The following is a 16,738-nucleotide window of genomic DNA, read 5'->3' as shown; positions in this document are numbered from 1 at the left end:
CGCAACCATTAAATAACTATTCCAAAATTATTATCGGTCAAGGAGGAGATTAGCAGATTAGCAAGAAGGTACAGAGAAAGAATAGCAACGCACCCGAACCGGCTGGCGGCGGAAACGAACAACACAACAAACATTGAAAGAAGATTAAAAAGGAAACACCCATCAGATCTCATAAATGATATAACCTAGCAAACACGAAGATGGTACCTCGCTGGGGGTAGCTACCCACATGCTATATTTTATTTTTATTTTTTATTCACTAAGATATAATATTTTACCAAATGTCCTTCTGGACAAATTGTAAAAATCAAATAAATAAACTAGAAAAAAAATTATTATCTGGTTTGAATCTTGTGGAAAGATGCACAGAAATTATCGAATCTTACAAAAGTCACATAAGGGATTCATAGGTTCGACGTTAGTATAAAAATCTCATCTTTATTTACGATAACATTAACCAATTCTCACTATTATCGATTTAATTAAATATGTAGCAACAAATCCAGTCATGTAACTTTCACGCTACGAAAATAAACTTGCCCACAGGTGACGATAAACGATATACCTATACCAGATAAAAAGTCAGTCAGATATCCGGGCATGATTCTGGACAGAAGATTGACATGGAAACAACATATCTTGGATAAATCCAAACAATTCGAAGCAAAATTTAAAAAATTTTATTCGCTCATCGGCCGACCTTCCAACTTAAACACGCAAAGTAAAATTACATTATACAAGGCCATATTAAAACCTGTTTGGACTTATGGAATCCAACTATGGGGAACAGCAAGTGATTCCAACATAGAAACTCTCCAACGATTCCAATCGAAAACCTTATGATTCCTGATAGATGCATCTTGGTACGTCGCCAACGAAACGATACATCACGACCTCGAGACACCCACAGTCAAAGAAGAAATATCTAAATTCAGCAATAGACGTAGCACAAGAGTTGACAACCACCAAAACCCTCTAATTACTCAACTACTCGACACGTCAGAACGGATCCGCAGGCTAAAAAGACATTACACCTTAGACCTAAGCGCTAGATTCAAGTAGAATCAAACATACATTCTTAGCGAACATTAAAATATATTTGACGATTTCGACATCGAGTTATTTCGTCATTTAAACCACACGATCAAATCCTCCTCTACAAATATTATTAATTTTTCTATCGTATTCGTTCTTAACTAATTCCACGTTTTGGTTGAAATTTTAGGTAAGTTTTGCGAGTGTTGCAGCTGTTTCGAACAAAGCTTTTCGATGAGATTTAAATTTAGGGAATCGCGAAAATCTCGTTATTTAGAGAAACAGCTTTTACTGATTATCATATAATTGTCTTGCCTAACTGCAAAATCATGGCTGGTTAATCGTTTAAACAGACTGTCACCTCTCGTACGAAACTAAACGTTGTGCGAAATTTACAGGGAATTAAAAAATTGTGCAGAATTTGCAGGAAACATATGAACGGGAGTGTACACAGCTACAAAAACTGCTCAATCTCGCTTTACCATCTCTAAACAGTCATTTCTATTCTGAATTTTAAAAATATTCCCTGAATATTGTTTCCACCGGCGAATCATGAATTTCTGCTGAATCTCGACTTCGTCGCCTTGTTTCCTATGATTTACATTTGTCATTGGATTCTTCGCGAGGTACAGAAAGATCCTCTGACGATGAAGGTTTTGTAACGTTGTCAAAGTCCAGAGTACAAGATCGCGAGTGTATCGGAACAAGAAAGTTCATTTTTGCGACGCTGCGTGATAAGACCAGGACGTCTGAACATCTGTGTCTCGCGACAGGGAATTGCGGTTGTTTTGCGCAGTTTATAATGTCCGTCAGAAGTTTGGAAGGATGTTTCAGCTGCTGGCTACGTGATTTACCGTACTTTTAACAAATTCCGCGTGTCACCTCCGCAACCAACTTTTACCAGTAGATAGCGCGGAGAAAGAGGGAGAGAGGAAAAGAGAAAGAGAAGAGAGAGAGAGAGAGAGAGAGGAATTCACGATGGCGTTGTACATCTGCCAAGACATCTTGATTCGAGCACATAAATACTAAAAATCTTGTTACCTCGTAGCGCTGGTAATAACGGGACGTCCCATAATTTTTTAGGAGCGCGTATCCTTTTTCCTAAAAAAGAGACGGAACGTTTCTGGAGGAAAAACCGAGGAAAACAGAGGGATACCGAATAAACAGAAAGTTTTTCTTTTTTTCCTCGCTTCAGAGGAAATAAATTCCAAACGATCCGATGAAAATCACCGACTGTTTCGAACGAGTCGGCTAAACAGAGAGACCAGACTCGGCTCAGCCACTCCTCGCTCTTTAAAATTCGCCCCCGTAGTTTCCTCGTTACTTCCTCCGGACACTCATTATCGAGTCAATCGTAGACACGAGCATAGAGATAGTCCGGAAGTTTGTCACTCGAACAGATTATGCCAATGCAACGTCGTTAGAAACAACGTTTCGCCTGCTTAGGACGCATTGTTGCGATTAACTGGATTACTTTCTGTCTCATTCTCTTTGTCTATCACACTCCCTTTCCCTTGTTTTCCATGGCAAACACCACGATGGATACATCATTATGAACGAACAAATATATTTGTTTCAGGGCGATAAATCAACGCCAGTACCGCGCTACTGTCCGCAATGTTTAATTGGCTACGCTCTCGTTGTAATTTGTTAAATAGTTGTACGGCTGTAAAAGACTTTCGAAAGCTGGCGTTCGGTATCATCCTGCGTTGTTTCACGCGATTCATGGAAAACCACGATCGGTCGATCGAACATGGCAACCATAACGTTTCGTTTGCCTTTACGATTACATTGACATCACGCAGCAAGTATAGTCGAGAAAGGCGGACGTTTTATTTTCGACGTTACAATATTGTAAATTCGTAGTCAAATTCTGAGATCTTACGCACCTTCCACTTTGCTTCTAACCGGAAGTCGCTATCGTTCCGCGCGATCCATGGAAAACCACGATCGGTCGATCGAACATGGCAACCATAACGTTTCGCTTGTCTTTACGTTACATTGACATCACGCAGTAAGTGTAGTCGAGAAAGGCGGACGTTTTATTTTCGACGTTACAATATTGTAAATTCATAGCCAAATTCTGAAAGCTCACGCACTTTCCACTTTGCTTCTAACCGGAAGTCGCTATAGTTTCGCGCAATCCATGGAAAACCACGATCGGTCGATCGAACATGGCAACCATAACGTTTCGCTTGTCTTTACGTTACATTGACATCACGCAGCAAGTATAGTCGAGAAAGGCGGACGTTTCATTTTCTACGCTACAGTATCGTAAATTCGTAGCCAAATTCTGAAAGCTCACGCACCTTCCATTTTGCTTCTAACCGGAAGTCGCTATCGTTCCAGGCGAGATCGTGCTCGGTTATGTTCGTAATCGTGTTCGCGTTTCGCAGATTGATATTTGGTCTGGGATAGGGAACGAGAGTAATAGCTGCTTTAGTTCTGATTGCAAGGATTATGCAAAGAGGATTTGATGGTCGTTTAGATGAATTAATTGAAGGGTTCAGGGAGCATGTGATACAGATGAGAAAATCTTGAATTTCAGCAACTGCGTGTTAAGTCGAATTCTCCGAGAACGTTTCTGACGATTCTCTACATAGGAACTTTGAAAATTTATAATATTCGCTAAATTCGATTCACTAAATAAATGCGCATGTTATATTGACTATGTGAATATTTGCACACCGTTACGTTTATTGTAGCATTCACGTAATAATTAATCGGATCAAGGTATTTTTGAATCGTTTCGTAGTAAATACTTTTATGTAATTACAAAACAATTATATTATGAGAATTAACGTTTGAATCTAATAAAAAAACTATTTATCTCATTAAAAAAAAAAAAAAAAATAAAATTGCATTGCTTTTCCATCGAGCTTGTCAATCGGTACAATGGTCGCGTAGAAAATAATAAGCAAGATTTATTGGTTTGAAACAGCGTTCGCAATGGAGAGACAGTTCGTTCTCTACGTTAGGTAAAATTAAGGAAATTCGATCGCTGGAAGCTTGGAAAATGTCGCAACCGACGGAGCCAATATAAATCAGATGATTTATAATTGTCCGTGATCTGTATCCCTCTCGTGATTCATTATTCATTATGTTGCCAGCTATATTTCGCATTGCTGTCGAAAACTTCTCGCGTAACAATTGTTATCGTCGGCTAGGATCAAGCATAATAGCTGCTCGTGCAATTCATTCGCCAAATATACGACCGATGTTTGCGCAATAGATGAAAAATTCAGACGCGCTTTGAACATTTCGATTTCTCTACTATGCGATACATTCCCATGCTAATTCCACCAATTTCGCATTGTATTATTCATTGTATGTAGAACGCGCCGTACCACCCGAAAATACTATCAAACAAAATAATATATCATTGTTCCAACGAAATGTTCCCATACAGGACCTGTTTTCCGCTAGTTTTCCACAAACTTGCAATTAGCCTTGATTATAATCTGCAACCGTTATGAATCGTTGCAACGAATCGTTTCCATCGTTCGTGCTCTTGTTTTCATCGTTTCAATTATTTCCGCGTGCCACCGACAACGATTTCTTCGGATCTTACAAAAATCCACGACCAGTCGAAGGCTTTAATCCTTAGCACTCCTATGTCGAGTGTGAGTCGACATCAGCTTTTTTTATCTCAGGAGCTCCTTTGTCCAATCCCACTCGACATTCTTTCAGTCCCACCTTTTTGTGTAAAACGTGCGAAGGAAAGTCAGAATTGCATTCTGGAATTTTTTTTTTAGTTGCGTTTATTTTACAATCAATTCTCGTTGGAGAATTTTAAGTAAATTTACCTGACGTGGTACTGTGACACGATTAATAAGTGTTTATAGTATGTTTGATTCTACTTGAATCTAGCTAGCGCTTAGGTCCAAGGTCCGACGTGTCGAGTAGTTGAGTAATTAGAGGGTTTTGATGGTTGTTAACTCTTGTGCTGTGTCTATTGCTGAATTTGGATATTTCTTCTTTGACTGTGAGTATCTGGGAAATTGTTTCAAGATATATCATACACTTTATTACGACACATAAAAGATATAACTTAGAAAAAACGAAGCTGGCACCTCGCTGGGGGTAGCCACCCACATGCTATATTTATTTTTATTTTATTTTTTTTTCTCACCAATAAGATATAACACTTTACCAAGTGTCCATAAGGACAAATTGTAAAAAAAAACCAAAATAAAATAAAAAAAGAAAAAACTTTGTTACGACATAAAAGATATAACTTAGAAAACACGAAGCTGGCACCACGCTGGGGGTAGCCACCCACATGCTATATTTATTTTATTTTATTTTTTTTTATTTACCAATGAGATATAACACTTTACCAAATGTCCTTCAGGACAAATTGTAAAATAACCAAAATAAAATAAAAAAAAAAAATATCTGGTCTTTTTAGTTTTCTCGAGCACCGAAGCCATCGACAGCGTATAGACTGGAACGAAGGCAGACCATAAACAGTAGACAAGCGACGATGGCTTCAGGGCTTTCAGTCATAGGGTAACACTGCTAGCGTGCGGATCTGGACCAGCTCAAATTATATTCCTACTTGTATTAAAATATATTTTCTACCTTACAGTTTATCCACGCGTTCCTTTGTTCATACATCTAATAACTTCAACACTTTATTCATTTAAATTGTCATATTTTTTAGTTAAAGTAAATTTCAAATAAAAAACTTAAAAGCATTACGAGCTACTGGTAACGAAATTGAAATAAAATTCAGAGCGCGAAGGGTTAAGATTGACAATAAAACGAGAAGTTGGTCGAGCGAACTTCGCAAATGGATCTTTCGTTCGGTTGGCGATCGATTCGCGAAGAATCGTAGCTGAAGAAGCAAGATGCCGAGTAAAACTGATGTTAGCGGTTGTCCGCAGAAATTGAAAATGGAACGAATCGGTGATGCACGGTGGGTGAACGAGAAAATGATCGTGAGAAAGTTTTAGTTGTCAAAGCTCCTCTTTAATCCCGGGATAATTGCACCTTCCGAGGACGACTCGCTCTATGAGACGCGACGTCGGATGCGTAGCACTCCATCAAAGTTCTTAGGACGACCGACTGTATTGAAATCGCATTGTCCGGGGATCTTCCTATTAATCCTATAGAATCTGTGAAATTTCGAGAGAAAGAAAGATCGAGAAACGTCTGGTTGCTATCGCGAAAGCGAAGTAAGACGTTAAAAGGTGGAAGCATATCAAACGATAGAAAGAAATTCTTCCAAGTGTCTTGCGATTCTGACGGAGAAGTTACCGCAGACATCGTAGAATCTTTCTTTCCAGAAATTAACCTCCTCAAAATTGGACAATTTCTCGCGATATTCTAGAGAGTAGTTGAAGGCTCGAATTACTATAATCGCTAGTTACGTGTTAGAACCACGTGGTAACGATGTGTAACTACACGTTATTCAACTGTGTGGAGTAAATGGAAAGTTAACACGGAACGCGTTATACTTAGAGACGATTATTTTCGTTTAAAAATACCGTTCGATGTTCGCGCGCAAAAAACAACGAAGCGACATCGTTTCGTGGATTTAATTCGCTTAATTTTATTATCCGATCCTCCGACGAAAATGCCAATAAAAATTAACTGGATTCGTTCGGTTTGAGAAGAAACCGTTTGTAGCGACATATCGTCGACGAAGAGCCGCGTTATCGGCTGAAACTGAACGAGCCTCTGCACGGGTCAATTTTGGAACTCGTTCCGGGGTCATTTTCACCCTTTCTATTCTCGTGGTTTTCTCTATTTCGCGAGTCGTAGCGCGTTCGAGCGGAACCTTTGGGACAGAAAAGTTTCTCTCCCGTCGACTTAATTAACATTTCGCGCGTCATAAATGTCGAGCGACGAGCAACGTCTGGTTCCATCGGGATTCGCTGAAATTTTCCGCAACGAACGTTTTCTTGGCATCGGTGAATTTTTCCTTTGGCCCGTTCGATCTCGACTATAGCGAACATCCTTAAAATACTTTGAATCTTGTTTTAAATTCTAAGGTCGTTTTGGTGTAGACTCGCGAGGGGAATTTAAAGGAAACATCGATGCGTGGCTGAATTATCTGTGACGATTAAAATACATTAAACTCTAGGTTATTAGTTAGTGTGATTCTCTTAACGTAGATAAATAAACGTTTTGCATAATTTATTCATAAAAGTTTACCACGACCGTTTTCTGCATTACGGTGGAATATTCGTATTTATGTTTAATTCATGGACCGTTTTGTTCGATCAACTTCAACAAGTCTTTCGTCAATAACCTCGCTGCGTTAAATTCGCGTTAAATCGTCTAGGAATTCGAAACACACTAGTCAAATATTGGAACAGTAACAAACGAGCTTTAACACGTAGTTGATCGTTCAATTATTCCGTATTATGATAGCGGTGTGTTGGTCGAGCTGCTTTCAAGGAGAGTCTAATTTAGACGTGCAGCTTTGAACGAAGCAATTAAGTGGATTAAAGACTGAGCGAAACGGCGATTATTTTATTACAGTTAGATTAACCGGACACGAACGGACAGATAACGAGCAAAATCTTTCGCGAACATCGTGAAAACGGGATTTCTCGAGTCCCGATGAATTTGCCTTCTCGTTTATCACGAAAGTTGCGTTCAGAATGTACTTTCGTGGCAAAATAAGAACATCGATCAGTGAGAAAACAACGGCGAATCCGATAATCGAGTAAAGGCAATCTTACAACTATCGTTAGTTCTTCTACTTGTAATTCGAATCAATTCGATCGAATCTTCTTCCGTAAATGGTTCGAAACGATTTCCTCGTTGATGTAACAAACTATGAAAATGGCAGGTGAGATCGAAACTATTCTCGATTAAATAACTTCGGAGAGTGCTATATCTGCGGCTTAATTACTCGCAGAGAATCACGAATTAAACGCAATCACACGCATGGAAAGTTTGCAGCGGTATCGTGCTTGATAATCTGATATCTATTAACGCTTCAATTACCATATTCGGGATTGCATTTACCCAATCGGTAAACAAGTAATAGTGGCAGACACGCGATCCATCCTTTGATTCGAAGCTGTACTCGCGAATCAAGTTTCCCTTGACGTGTCGTATTTGCTTGTTGTTACCGCTTATATTTATGCGTGTCAATCTATCAATCATCGAACGATATAGTTTCGCATAACGTTATGAATACTTGCTTCGATATCTTTAACTCATATACGGTCGTAGAATACACATGGGAAGAAACACTAACGAAAGAAATACGACTTGAATCTTTCATCCTTCTTTCATAGTCGTAATATTAGAAAACAGAATTTGATTGTGTAAGTCGATCGAGAGATAATTGAAAATGAAGTGTTGCTGCGACGCAATGTTGTTTTCCAATGGGTTTATACAGTTTTTAGGTAGCTTTGGTAGATGTTTATTCCAAGAAAATAATATTTTACACAAATGTTTAATCGACGTCGAAATATTCGTAATTGTCGAACTCGTGCTGCGAATTCTGAAAGACAAAACTATCGAAAGAAATACGAAGTGAATCTTTCATCCTTCTTTCATACTCATAATACTAAAAAACAGAATTTGATTATGTAAATCGATCGAGAGATAATTGAAAATGAAATGTTGCATTGACGCAATGTTGTTTTCCAATGGGTTGATACAGCTTTTAGATGTTTATTTGAAGAAAATAATATTTTACACAAATGTTTGATCGACGAAGTAATATTCGTAATTGTCGAACTCGTGCTGCGAATTCTGAAAGATAAAACTATCGAAAGAAATACGAAGTGAATCTTTCATCCTTCTTTCATAGTCGCAATATTACAAAACAGAATTTGATTATGTAAATCGATCGAGAGATAATTGAAAATGAAATGTTGCATTGACGCAATGTTGTTTTCCAATGGGTTGATACAGCTTTTAGATGTTTATTTGAAGAAAATAATATTTTACACAAATGTTTAATCGACGCAGTAATATTCGTAATTGTTGAACTCGTGCTGCGAATTCTGAAAGATAAAACAGTCGAAAGAAATACGAAGTGAATTTTTCATCCTTCTTTCATACTCATAATATTACAAAACAGAATTTGATTATGTAAATCGATCGAGAGATAATGGAAAATGAAGTGTTGCATCGACGCAATGTTATTTCGATGGATTGATACAGCTTTTAGTAGCCTTGGTAGATAATGTTTATTTGAAGAAAATAATATTTTACACAAATGTTTGATCGACGCAGTAATATTCGTAATTGTCGAACTCGTGCTGCGAATTCTGAAAGACAAAACTATCGATTTTTTTACGATTCTTAAAACCCCGTGAAGCCTTAAGTTTACGTTTTGTCTAGTCTGTGGTTTTATCTTAGTGGTAATATCAACGATGAAACGGGGCTATCGTTTCGGAAAGGTTACTCTTTTCTTGCCTACTTTTGAGAAAGAGTCGCAATGGCACCTTTTAGAAGAAAATTATTAAAAGCCACGGATCCTTGTTCCCTTTTCTTGCACGCTCCTGTTTCTAGGAAACTTGGCTGATCTCGCGTAATGGAACAAACAAGCGAATGCCTTGGTGAAAATGCGCTCGCGCGTTATTCTCTTTTCACAAAAGCGGGCGAGAGATGAACGAAAAAAGGAAAAGTACTATCTACCGTTGTATCTCTATCGGATGTCCTCGCGTTTCAAAATAATTTGACATTATTATCGTCATAAAGGGGTAACAATTTTAGCCGAACAAATGATTACATATGCATGGTATGCACGTGTAGCATTATACTCGAGCCAACGAACTTTATCAACTGTTTTAATTCGTGGCAAAAGCAGTGTTTTATATTCATCGGTGTAACGAGAGCGAGGACGAAATATGCTCGAATATTCTCTATATGATTAATTCTGATTTATAAGCATAACCGGAATGAAAATTTGCATTAAGTTATGAATAGAAATCTCTCTCTCTCTCTTGTTTCGAGCAATGATTAAACAGTCGAATAAGAATGAAATCGAGTAAAAATCTCTGCAATATCAATATTATCGGTATCATCGATTAAACCTTAATCGCTGGCGAATTAAATCGTAACGAAATTTATATTTCAACTCCACCAAGCCAATTATTCGCGCTTGCTCGAACGCTTATTTTCTTTCTCTTGCGTGCTGCTAAACCGAGGGACATCCAATTTTTCGATTACAACTCAATCTACAAGGATCGACCAGCTTTTACCAGCGGTGTAACAGATTTCGCCGGAAATAATGAGTTTGCATGCAGATTATGATGCTCGTGACGCAACCGAACGATTCGAACGAGGTTACACGTGGACGTTTCGCGTCCATGTTACCGTAGTGGTCTAGGCAGTTACGAGCCGTCCGAACCATTTACATCGGAAGTACAGCGAGACGGTAAATTAGCGGCAAATCTAAAGTCGCGCGCGCGGTATTGGCGGATTACACGTGGAACGTGAGGGCACTGCTAATGGAACCGCCCTCGTCGAAACTTTGTCGGCTCCCTAGCCAAAGTAAATTACGATCGGGTCCCACAGAAAGCCGTTTCGTTCAAACACTCACGTGGTTTGCGTGTACCGCGTGTTCAGGTAGCACCGCACTGCGTTCACGGCTGTATAGATCGTTCTTATAGATTCGCCAATCCACATCCGATTTTATCGCCGAGCTATTACGAGTGCACCGTAGGAGAACGTTATATAGGGAGTTTTGATAGAGCTTCGGAAGATAGGGAAGGTGTAACGCTTTCACCGAGACTCCACGCAAAGATGCTAGTAACTGGGTTATGTACCGTGATAAAATATTAATAAACCTTGGGAGTTATAGTAGTCAAAGTATTTGAGATAGCGAAGGTAACGCGGAGCGCGGCAACTCTCGCTCGAATTCCAATTCTGCTGGCAGAATTATTTAGGAATATACGTCGGAGAATCGTTTGGAGTAAAGTAGAAAGCGAGGGGAAAGCGTCGTAAGCGGCAGACTACGTTCGAATCAAATTGATCCAGCTGTTGCTCGAATTTTAACTTTTTGTCACGAGCATGATTTAGAAGTATACAAATGAGAAAATTGTTCGGGATAATAACACGAAACAAGGAGAAAGTAAAAGTTTGGACGTAGAAGCGGTAGACGCTCGAACCAAGTCAAGAAATAAATTTAACGCTGTGTAAAAGGAGGGATAGGTTTAAGCACCGATTTCAGAGAAACGTGTCTCCTAACTATACGAACCGAACTGGTTAGCAAGTTTCAGCGTTGCTAAAATAACAGCATTATCGTTTATGGTAAAACGTACTAAGCGTCATGGTGGTAAACCAAACAGTTTTGCCAAGTTTCGCACGATTTATCAACGACGAATTGTAACACGTACGAGATGCGCTTACAGCCGCTTAGTATTCGCTACGTTTCGCGATCTCTCGCGTTCAGTTCGTCTTTTTGCAAGATATTTGCACGTAGCGCACGATGTGCAGTCTCTGCCTCTTCAGCCTCTCATTTTCTCTTCTTGCGTAACCACAAATTTCCTCGTTTTTCTTTTTCTTTTTCTTTCGTATTTCTTCCACTCGTTTATTTTATCTTCTATACAATTTTATCCTCGCACGCGCTTTTCTCTCCATTTATCTTTGACATTCGTATCTGTCTATCGAACATGCGTCCTCGCTACTTGTAACGGTCGTTTGCTCGTACTTCACAGTTCAATCGGTCCACCATTTATCACACCTGTCGTATCGTCGCTCATTTCGTATCGGCACACATTTCTGTTCGCTCGATATCACGCGCTCCATCCTCCACTCATTACGGATTTAAGTACTTCCTCGAGCGTCCCTTCGGCCGACTCCACCGATGTCGATCGTGCATCGTTCCCCGAAGGTGTCGCTGGATAGAACGCGTTACATCGCCTCAACTTTCATCTTCCGATTTCTCTGGCAAACTTTGATTTGCTTTGTTGCCGGAAGTAAACGAGGCCTGGAGAAAAAGGGAAAAGAGGAATCGCGAAAGGCGATCCATTCGATATAGAGATTCGTCTTTAGTTATTCCTCCTTCGATAAAATCAATTCGGTCTCGCGAGAATATAATCGAATTAATCTTCATCGGACGTCAGTCTGACTTTAATTAAATGGTAAGACGACTCGCGGCTTCGACTTCACCTGCAATCGAGTTCCATGGCCGGCGAGCGGAGAGATCGATTCTCTTCCCTCTTTGGTAACGAGGCTAGAGAGAGGAAAAGAGAGAGAGAGAGAATACAAGAGTCGGCAGAGAGTATTAAAAATTACGAAGACAAGGAAGCGACGCGTCGTCCTGTTTGCACAGCACTTGGACTTGCTCGAAGTTCATTTCTCGCCGAGGAAAACGCCACCGGTCGACCGTTTCTTCTCTTCTTACCAAAGGAAAACGGGAATGTTAACGACAAAAAGTCTGTGCGCCATTCACGAGTGCAATTTCGATTAATCCCGACCACAGTGACGTACTAATATACAGAGTGGCTGGTAATCGGTGGTAGGACCGAGCAAAGTGCGATTCCCCGTGAGAAGATAAGTCGAAAATGTAAAAGAGAGAAACGATTTCACGAAAGCATCGTTCTTTTATCGCCCGATTTCCTACCAATTACCGAACATCCTGTATAATGCACATTTTCCATTTCCTCGTTGATGAAAGCGAAAGGGCGCGCAAACTCGAATCGATTGACATTTCCGTGCGAGGACGAACAAAAAGCCCCACGCTAACTGTGCACCATGCCTCGAAGATCTTCAAACAAGAACTTGGAGTTTATCGCTCGAGCGACTAACTCGCGCTCGATAATGGCACCGTTTCAACCTTCGAACTCGCAACCAAACGGTGTTTCGGATAAAAAGCTCGTCGAATCGAAATGTCTCTTACGTACGTTTCTCTATCTCTACGTATACAGCGAGAAAAAGGCGCTTGGTCGGATCGTTGATTCCGAGAAAGTAGAAACGGCTGTTTCGCTCGATCCGTTTTGTATTATCCGCCCGGCTCGCTACGAGGATTCCGACGATCCTCAAAAGCTAGTAGAACGAATTTCTTTATCCTTTCGGGTTCACGCTTCCATCCCGCTAAGACACGAATGCTCGATTTCACCTTCAATCTCGATTGCTTCTCTCTTGGAACATCGTGTCTTTATCGAGGCTAAAACGTTCACCGAGTAAACTGATCTTTATCCTTTTAAAGATAAAAGGATAAAGATTCTGCTAACGATCTTTAGGGTGCACGAAGAATTTCCTGTCACGCATTTGAAGCGTCGTACCTTTCGAAGCTCGAATTTGTCTAGCGAATATCATCTCGCAGATTATCGACCACATTAAAGAAAAAGAAAATTATATGTACATTTCGGATTATCATTAGGATTAGGGGCGTGTAACGAATCTTCATTTGGATTACACATCGTTGTTATACAAGAGCGAAGATATTTACTGCTGCAATTATGATTATGACAGAATTTGACAAATAACCGTGGTAATTAGATACTCGGGATGCTAATGGCTATGATCTTAGACTCGATAACGAATTTACGGGCAACTGGGTAGCAAATGTGCTTTCTTCCAAAGTCCAAGTCGAACTGAACTCACTGATTCACGATTCAAGTGCAACTCAACTTACTCGTCCACAAGTAGAACTCAACCAACTTCCTCTGTCCAAGTCAAACTGCACTTATATACTATTCTCCGTACCTCCCTGTACTCCTCGGGTCAACTATATTTTTGAGGAGAGCTATATACAATTACTCCATATCTCTGTTAGGTAAAAACGTCCATCCCCTGACCGTGGCTACGTCCAGCGATCCGTTGTGTCACTTCGGGCCCAAGCCTATTGTCATAATTCTCAAGCACACATAATCGGATTAAAGCATAAACAACTACTTCAAAGTTTTATTATTCAAGTATCACTATAAAGAAAGGTCTAGAGTAAAGTATCGGGGCTCTTCCCAAAAATTCCAGAAGGAAGGCCCCGATGTCCTTTCATCTCCGACATTTATTTGTCGGATTATCATTAGGTTTAAGGGCGTGTAACGAATCTTCATTTGGATTAGACATCGTTGTTATACAAGAGCGAAGATATTTACTGGTACAATTATGATTATGACAGAATTTGACAAATAACCATGGTAATTAGATACTCGGGATGCTAATGGCTATGATCTTAGGCTCGATAACAAATCCATGGTCAACGGGGTAGCAAATGTGCTTTCTTCCAAAGTCCAAGTCGAACTCAACGTACTGATCCACGATTCGGGTGTGACTCAACGTACTTGTCCAAGTAGAACTTATCTGACTGAATCTCAGTCCATGTGGAACTGCCTTTATATACTCCTCTCCGTACCTCTCTGTAACCCTCGGGTCAAACATTGTTTTTTAAGGAGAGCTATTTAATTACTTTATACCTCTGTTAGGTACCTATACTCAGTTTAAATCATAAACAATTATTTCTCAGTTTTATTATTTAAATACAGCTATAATAAAAAGTCAGGACTAAAGTATCGGGGGTCCTCCCAAAAATTCCAAAAGAAAGGCCCCGATGTCCTTTCATCTGCGACATATATATTCGATATTAAAAAGATTTATTACGACGAAACAGTCAAATTATCATTATCGGTGATGGCGAATGGTTAAAATGTTTCTCTGTTCTTCCTGCACGAGTTTCAACTTGAGAACAATAACGCGAAAGTAGCTGGAAACATAAATTTCTGATTTGCAGAAGATCAAAGGCATCGTCTATTCCATCTAGACGGTATCTCCGAGTACGGCAAATTATCTCGGTAGATGAAGAATATCCGACAACTTTGTACAATTCTGGGATAATACAGCTGTTTTAATTAAATTTTCCACGCTTGAAAGAAACCATATATATACGGCTGAAGCTTTATTTTATTAAAACCAACATCTCATATGCTCCAGCCTAAAATGTACATTTTTGCGAGTGCTTCCTTTCTAAACTTTCGAGAAACTTTGTTTACGCGCGACAGGTGGCGAGGAACGTGATCAGCGAACAAATTACGCGTTTCACTTTCACGTTCCTTTGTACCACGGCGTGCGCGTATGATGGACGCGTAACGAACACAGGAAGAAAATTTACCGAGGACACATAAATATCGAGGAAAATTCTAGATATGCCGTGTTTGGCGCCGCGAGATATCGGACGAGCGACGAACGGGGCGCGCGTGTTCCAGCTTGCAGCTATTTTTATTCATTATTCTCGGTCTGTCAGCAGGTGTATTTGAGCGAAGGGAACAAGATGGGCGAGAGAATGAATCTCCGGCCCGTTTCAAATATCGATCGAAATGTAACACGCCACGGAATCTATTAACGTTTCCCTGGCAATATCGCATTCTCCATCTTAAAGAACAGATTGAATTCCGCGCGATTCCAGCAGACGAAGCGTGCTTTCATTTCGCCATGGATCATTGCTTACGATAATACGGTTTCCGTGCAACGAAACAACGAAGAATCGGAACATGAAATCGACAGAAATTAATCGTACTTTCTTTTTCGATGTCACAACCGTCTGGTTTTACACGTAGCACCTCTTTCGACAACGCTGGTTTCGAACATGAAATTCGATAAATTTTGCGATATAGAAAAATTGCTGGCAAACCGATCCGCATTGATAACGAACGAACGCGTTCGTTCGAGTTTAAGGAGCAGGTGGCTCGAAGGAGAAAATTGGCTACAAGATTCTATGAAAATAGAAAACACGAAGTACGCTAATTATATACCTTCATAAAGGTGTAGCATCATCTAAATATACAATACTTTTCCTCTCTCTCTTTCTCTCGGATTTTAATACCTCTTAGCATTTTTTCCAAGAAACTGTATCCCCTTGAACAAGCAGATTACTTATAGCTCCGAGATGCTTCGCTTTTTTCCCGCCGAGAGATACTCGGCATTTCCTTTTGCGGCGTAACGGCCAACGAACGAAGCGGTGGTGACGCGTTCTGTTTGAAAATTCTTATCGTTCCATGCGGTTAATTTAAATTTCTAATGACCGGTGGACGAAATATCGCACGTTCCGCGCGTGGTTCTATACTAACAGATAAATCGAACGGGCGGTGTGCGTTGGCGATAATTTAATGGTTAGCCAGCGTACAACCGCTTATGGTGAATAGTCGCGGAATTTGCTGCGTTCTAAACCGAAACGAATCACTCGACAAGGTACTTGTGAATTTCACGGTGCAACCGTCCTTGTAACCTTGATGCTGGTTGTAGCTGCACAAGCCACGGGAAATAGCGGTGCGTTAAAACGAGCCGCGACAATCGTTTAATCCTCCCCTTAAATAGCTGCGTTCTCGCGTTTTCAGACCTTTTGTTTTCCAAGCTGATTATCCCGTGCGTGTGTATCTCTGGAGCAATTTCCAGAGAAAATACCATTCAAAGTACGGTGTCTATCCCTTCTTTCTCTCGCCGTCTTCTTATCTCTTTGTTCGCCGAAGCTGTTATTTCGCCATCCTGTTACTCGCTTCTCTCTAGTTAATTGTTTCCCACCGGATTATTCTTTTTCGTTAACGAACGCTTCTTCGTTGAACGAAGAAACGCGAGTTATCACGCGTTAAATCTCGTTGGCGTCCCCTGCTGAAACTTTGCTCGTTGATAGAAAGAAAGTGGTTGTAAGTTACCCGAGAAACGAACTCTCCAACTAGTCAGCCGGCAAACAGGCGAAGGAACGCGTTTGAAAGTTGCCGCCGGTGAAGCGATGCCAGCGTGAAACTAAGATATCTACGCGACGAAGGTTGAGACGCGCGGTAAGCTT

The 16,738-nt window shown here is 40.2% G+C and overlaps 1 protein-coding gene across 3 annotated transcripts in view; it reads left to right on the top strand.

Moving 5' to 3' along the window:
* The window catches only part of LOC132910386 (putative tyramine receptor 2), a 60,536-nt gene that overhangs the window by 33,314 nt on the left and 10,484 nt on the right, over nucleotides 1-16,738 (top strand). Inside the window, exon 1 of one of the 3 annotated variants that reach the window (XM_060966053.1) lies at nucleotides 15,031-15,717. The exons of the other annotated variants lie outside the window; for them this stretch is intronic. The gene's annotated coding sequence lies outside the window, so the exon portion shown is untranslated. Of the gene's footprint in view, nucleotides 1-15,030; nucleotides 15,718-16,738 lie in introns of those variants that run through there. 3 annotated transcript variants of the gene reach the window in all.

This window comes from Bombus pascuorum, chromosome 9 (assembly GCF_905332965.1).
Source record: "Bombus pascuorum chromosome 9, iyBomPasc1.1, whole genome shotgun sequence".
NCBI classification, from domain to species: Eukaryota; Metazoa; Arthropoda; class Insecta; order Hymenoptera; family Apidae; genus Bombus; species Bombus pascuorum.
Note: the sequence above shows the minus strand (reverse complement) of the source record. Positions and strands in the feature narration are given on the sequence as shown.